General features: G+C 33.5%; 2 long non-coding RNA genes across 2 annotated transcripts in view; both read left to right on the forward strand.

Moving 5' to 3' along the window:
• Nucleotides 1-2,402: 2,402 nt before the first annotated feature.
• LOC145067545 (uncharacterized) lies at nucleotides 2,403-3,402 on the forward strand. Its single transcript, XR_013688854.1, has 4 exons — nucleotides 2,403-2,519; nucleotides 2,617-2,731; nucleotides 3,134-3,231; nucleotides 3,347-3,402. It is a non-coding gene; the product is annotated as an uncharacterized LOC145067545 (long non-coding RNA).
• A 1,114-nt stretch (nucleotides 3,403-4,516) lies between these two features.
• Nucleotides 4,517-5,097, forward strand: part of LOC145067549 (uncharacterized) — a 1,765-nt gene continuing 1,184 nt past the window's right edge. Inside the window, exons 1-2 of the long non-coding RNA XR_013688855.1 lie at nucleotides 4,517-4,645; nucleotides 4,941-5,014. This is a non-coding gene — a long non-coding RNA (uncharacterized LOC145067549). The remainder of the gene's footprint in view (nucleotides 4,646-4,940; nucleotides 5,015-5,097) is intronic.

Below are 5,097 nucleotides of genomic sequence, written 5' to 3' on the forward strand. Positions count from 1 at the left end.
AAATCATATTTTTGACTTTAAAATGCGATTTTTCTGAATTGCTACTTGGTGTGTTGAAGATCGATAATTTCATATTTTTGAAGTTCTTAAAATCCTCTTCGACCAACACTACCTCCAATCGACACCGAATCGTCAGGCCTCGCACGACGACGATGTATGGGCCTTATCGACCAACACTTCATCCACCATCACCGTTTGCAGCTCTCCAACCCCATCCTTGGGCGACCAATGGATGATGTTCCCGCAAGTCAATTTGGTGTGATGCATCTTGTCACTCATAAAACCACGCACCAACAGTTCGCTTGCAAGTCAATCGCAATGCAGAAGTTGATTAAATAGGATGACATCGACGTTGTCTTTCGAGAGCTCCATGGAGCCTACGAGGATCGCTTGCTAGTCAATCGATGATTGTCGTCTGCTCATATGGCCAAGAAATTGAAATCAAAGGGTTAGGGTTTTGTCAATTTCTGGTTCTGTAATTTTCTCATTCAATAATTTATTTATGTTTCCTAATTATTGGTTTTGTAGTTTGTCAATTCTACAAGCCACCATGGCTTGCCGAGGAAGATGAAACGCTACTCACTAATTGCAGGGTGCATCACTTGAAACATTATTTCCAGATTAGTTGCCAAAAACGCAATTCAAGATTGCTAGCGATTGAAACAATTTTGCAATTGGAGATTGCTCCACCAATTGCGTTCATAAAAAACGCTACTTATATCAAAACCACATACCATAGTAACAAGTGTGACATAGCTACCATTGGTATGTGATTTTGTGTGCATTATGTTATAAAAACGGAAAATTACTGAAAAGCCCTTGCAATCTCATTTCTACTTGTATATGTTTGATTTGAATAGATGATGGGAGATTAATGGATGATGTTGAAGCTGGAGAATTATGGGGTTTCTTTGGTGGATTTTCTCCACTTCCAAAGAAAACAGCTACAAATGATGCTCAAAGTACTCATGCTTATCCTACTCAGCTACTTTGGTAATATTTTCTTATATTATTCTATTACTATTCTATCTCTTTATTCAACAATTAACAAAATTCTAATTTTTTTTCTTGTTTTAAGTATCATAAAGGGAAAGCAATACATGTAGCTGATGATTCATTGACAAAGAAGTTACTAGACACACACCATTGTTATCTTCAAGATTGTGGAACAGAAATTTATGTGTGGGTTGGAAGAAGTACTAATCTTGAAGAAAGAAAAGCTGCAAATGGAGCTGCAGAAGTAAACATTATATCAAACTATATAAATATAAATATAAATTTCCAAGGTTCTTATTATAATAAATAACGTATTGATTTACAGGAACATTTACGTGTTCATGAAAGACCAAAATCCAATATCATTCGAATGATTGAGAATTTTGAGACAGTTTCTTTCAGATCAAAGTTTGATTCATGGCCTCCACTGAGTGATGTGGTTGCATCTGAAGATGGTAGAGGGAAGGTGGCTGCTTAAATCTAATAGCAAGAAGTAAGAACAGGGGAACAGAGAACAAGAAGAAGCAATTGAAGGGTATTTTTGTCCAACTTTCTGCTGGGATTTTTATTGAACTGAAAAAACTCACTGTAACATCATAAATAATGTTCCTACTTATACTTGAAAGAAACAAAGCAAACTAACTAGATGGGTTTATCTCTAAAATGCAGGAAGAAAGGATAATGACTAAAAGTTCAAAAAATAAACTAGATAAATTCTTCTAAACTTCTGGATTATTCCAACATAGGTCACCCAAGTAGAGCTATATAATCTAGCATTGGTTAAAACCTTGCTTTTTTAATAAGGTCTTGAATATAGAGAGAGGGTCTTTTGAAAATGAATGACTTTATCTGTGAAAGAAATCAATTTTATACAAGTGTGTTGAAAGTTCAGCGTCTGAGGATGATGTCTATCACTCATCCGTTTGTCAGCATCTGGGTTCTATGAGCGACCCTGTTTTTGGAGTCGTTGATGAAGGCTTTGTTTCATGGTATGAAAATAGTTAGTGATCACCATGTATGTCCACTTCAGGATATATTAATTCTACTGGTATGTCTTCTGGTTTTAATAATATTCCACCCCTGTAACTTTTTGATGCCATTATAAATATAAATATTAATTATCCTGATCTAGATGACTAATTGGTTTTGTTTTTTGTTTGGGTTTGATATTTTGATTGGTGTGAAGGGTGAGATGATTTTTGATAATATTTAATGTGACATTTGTTTCAGGTTAACACAATGTTCCATTTGGATCAACCTATGTATCTTCTTGGGTTTCTTGCTAACCAGAGCAGGGTTTATCTCATTAACAAAGAATTCAAGTGAGTGGGTATAATAATCTTTAAATAAACAATTATCATCAACATTTATGCTAATTTTTTTTTTCTTTAATTTTTATGTTTTAGTGTCATTGGTTACACTTTGCTCCTGACATTAATCGAGTACAAGACACTTGTGATGCGTGGAGACATAGAATGAGCTTATGGAGTTTTACCCTCAATCCCAAAGGAGCATTATAATAGGTAGAGTTTCAAATATTATATTGTTATTACCAAAATCTGTATCGTAAATATATATTATATTTTTATATAAACAAATTCTTGTTGTTTTCTTCGATAGTGTTGCTCATTTTCTGGAGTCATGGGGCAAGGTTGAAGAGGCCTTGGAAGTTGCTACAGACCCTGATTATAGATTTGAGTTGGTTATTCAGCTTGGTAAACTTGACATTGCCAAGGTAATAGATTGCTCTTTAATTAAAAACCAAGGGCATTGATGGAATTGGTAAATGAGATTCCATTCCATGGCATGTTTGGTTGCTAAATAGAGGCAATTCAATTCCGCTGGAGTCCTATAATTACTATGTTTGCTGGATTTCATTAGGAGGGTGGAAGGAATTCAATTTCGTTTTTTATTTATTTTTCATTAAAAAGACTAAAATACCCTTGTGATATAATATTAAAATAAATAAAAACAAAAATTCTGATATATATATATATATATATATATATATATATATATATATATATTCACAATAAACAAAAAATTTGTTTTTATAAATAACATTTTTTAATTCCTCATTATATGAACATTGAAATAAATAAAAATAAAAATTTAATTCCATTTTTTGATACAGCAGTAAATCCTTGCGATGCTTGTAATCATGCATCATCCTTGTTGTTGAATGGGCTGTTGTTATTCCACGGTGGACTCTTGCTTTTTCTATTCTTTAGCAAGGTAGTTTATGTCAGAATTTCTATTTAAGAATCGTAATTATGTAGATAAATAATTAAATATGTATCTTAATATCACATGTTTAATTATGTTCACTAACTATTATATATGCAGGTAGAATTTCTACTAGCTTTGTTCAAGAACAAAAGGAAAAAGAATCTGTTTGCAAATAGGGTATGTATGTTGTTGTTGTTCCTCCAATTTATTTTTAGTTCCATGGGCCAATTTACAAAATTGAGTGATTTATGCAAATAATTTCACTAAACAGATGATTATTAACAGAAGAGCAAGGTATGCTGCTACAAAGCTAACAACAGATGTTTTAAGTCTCTACAAGGTATTAAATTAATATTATTTTTTTTTAATTAAAAAAAGTATATTGAATTTATTGTTTTGTCATGGACGATGAAAATTGGCACCACTATGTGTAGAAGTCATTGGAATTAGAGATGGAAATGGAAATGGTGCTCCTTATCAGATGCACCTAAAGGTTTTGACACCAAACCTAATCAGTGAGTCCCTTGTTGTCATATATATTATATTATATTTATATATACGGAAGCTAGTTCCAATACTTAATCCTCTACATTTAATTTTCTCTGTGGATGTGTTGGGTATGACAAGCTCCACTTTGGCATCTCTAAGTAAAGGATTTGCTGAGCTCTCCACAGATGGACAGTTTCTACAACTGCGCTCAAAACAGGTTTAACTTTTTTTCCCTAGTCAAGCACATTACAGTAGAAGCCAAACCACACTACACCATACCTAAGTAATAAATTATGTTCCCAGGTATGGTCAAGAAGAATAACAGGGGTAGGGACGGATTCTTACAAGGGATAGAAGCTCTTGCACAAGGTTTTGCTTTTGGGGTGTCTTGTGTAGTGAGGAAACCTGTTGAAAGTGCCAGACAGAATGGTATTCTTGGACTTGCTCATGGACTTGGGAGAGCCTTTCTTGGATTCGTGGTACAACTAGTGAGTGGAGCATTGGAGCCACTGGAGGTGGAAGATCATATGAATATACGAGTTTGTCTTCACCTGTTTCGTTTTGTTTCTTGAAGCCATTGTTTGGGTGATTCTCAAGATTCCGGTTTCGTTTCTTGAATCTGTTGTTTGGGTGATTCTCACTTATTACGTAGTTGGTTTCAATTCTAATATTGCAAGGTAATTAATTATATTACATTACAAAATCACAGATTGAAAGTGTCAAAAATATGTTTTTTGATTTGCATATGTTTATTTAACGGATATTTCTTGTTTTACAAATTCTTTAAGCAATATCTTCTGCTTTTGCTTGTTAAACAAATGTCTTCAGAATTTTTTCGGTTCATTGGGTTGAAATATGATTGTTGCAAACACGTTTGGTTCATTTGCACTTCTCTTAGTCTTTGCTTTGGGTGGCTTTGTTCTTGTTCGAGGTACTAATTGTTTAGAAGCATACTAAAACATGACTATTGATCCATTTTTACTGTCAACTATTTTGTTTTCAAAGAGGACGTAAAGAAATGGTGGTTGTGGGGATACTGGTCATCTCCTATGATGTACACCATGAATGGAATTATTGTGAACGAGTTTCTTGGGAATCAATGGAATTGCTATTTTTCATTTTATGTTCTTTTTTGTTTTGATTATGCAAACATTAACTGATGTTTTTAATGCAATATTGTTTGGAATAGTGAACTAATTTGTTTGAACATTTTTGATCATGGGTAGATCGGGGAGGAAGTATTGTCAAGTGGAACACTAGTACATGGAAGCGTATAAGATGATGGGAGGTTTCTTGCAATGTAAGACTCCATTTGCTTTTCTTAAACTTCATGTTATCACTTAGCATGTGTATAAATTTGCTTCTGGTCAAATGGATCTGTTT

Source organism: Lactuca serriola, chromosome 1 (genome assembly GCF_051521515.1).
Source record: "Lactuca serriola cultivar US96UC23 chromosome 1, Lser_US96UC23_V15, whole genome shotgun sequence".
NCBI classification, from domain to species: domain Eukaryota; kingdom Viridiplantae; phylum Streptophyta; class Magnoliopsida; order Asterales; family Asteraceae; genus Lactuca; species Lactuca serriola.